The sequence below is a fragment of the Trichechus manatus genome, unplaced genomic scaffold, assembly GCF_000243295.1.
Source record: "Trichechus manatus latirostris isolate Lorelei unplaced genomic scaffold, TriManLat1.0 scaffold00062, whole genome shotgun sequence".
NCBI classification, from domain to species: Eukaryota; Metazoa; Chordata; class Mammalia; order Sirenia; family Trichechidae; genus Trichechus; species Trichechus manatus.
Window position 1 is genome coordinate 9,897,413 of NW_004443998.1, and position 1,334 is coordinate 9,898,746.

Below are 1,334 nucleotides of genomic sequence, written 5' to 3' on the forward strand. Positions count from 1 at the left end.
TGGGTTCTTATTTATGACACAGGCTAAAGTTAGACACCAGATGTTTTAATATTCCTCTCTCTTCTCTCTCCTTCTTTCTCCCTTTCTTCTCTCCAAGTTTCTCCCCCTCTGCCCTCATCTCTTTTCTTTACCTTTGGCGGTGGCGGATCCTTCAAGGTTCAGCCTTCTTAAACAATGTCTCCCTTGAGGGATCCAATCCATTCTCATGAATCCAACTCTCTTTTCTCTATGATTTTTAATTACTGTCTCTTGTTCTATCCTCTCACCGAAATTCCAAATCTATAGGATACATTCATATGAATGTTGAGGTAGCTTCTCTCCATAACATCCTTCCATCAGTTCCTTCTCTCCCTATATGTACAAATCATTCTGCCATTAAGAGGTAGAACTTAATCCTTCACATCCTTGAATCTGAACTGGCCTGTGACTGCTTGAACCTACAGAATATAGTGGACATGATGCTGTAAACTTCGAAGACTAGGTCTTAAGAGGCCTTGCAGCTTCCACGTGGGTCTTATAGAACACTTGCTCTGGGAGAAGCTGGCCTTAGGAGAAGCCAGCCATCATGAAAAAAATCCAACTACTCTGAGACCACCATGATGCAAGGAAGCCCAAGCTAGCCACAAGGGGCAGCCATACGGAGACAGAGAAGCTTGACCATCCACCTTCCCCAAGATGACCCAAACATCACAACCCAGGACCAGACACATGAGTAAAGAAGCCATAAGATAATTCCATTTGAGTGCAACCATATGAGGATCCCAAGTTGAACTACCATTTGAGCTTGTCAAGACCCCAGAATGGTGAGACATAATAATAAGTGGTTGTTTTAAGCCACTGAGTTTTAGGGTGGTTTATTATGCAGTAACAGATAACTAGAAGAGATGTCTAACTTTTATTCAGTCACTGACACATTCATTCATTTAACACATGTTACTGAACACTTGCTATATGCAAGGCAACTTGCCAGGCACTAGGAATACGCAATAAAGAGCCAATCCTTGCTTTATAGATCTGGCAGTCTTTTGAAAAGAAAGACATTGAACAAATAATTGATCAATAACTTCAAACCTTCACGCCATTCCCCCAAATTCTAACACTCCCTCCCCTGCTCTCACTCTTAGCAGGTGACTTTTTTCATTTCTCATTAAAAAATAGAAGTAATCAGAGAAGAACTCCTTCATCAACCTAGACTGTGGACTCCCAACCTACAGGCATCTATGGCAGAATTCACTATCATCTCTCTTGTTTATCTGGATTACGTGTCCCCTGAAGGTCACCCTGTTCACTTGTGCTCTGGATATCATCTTCACAATAGTTTCTTCCTCATTCTC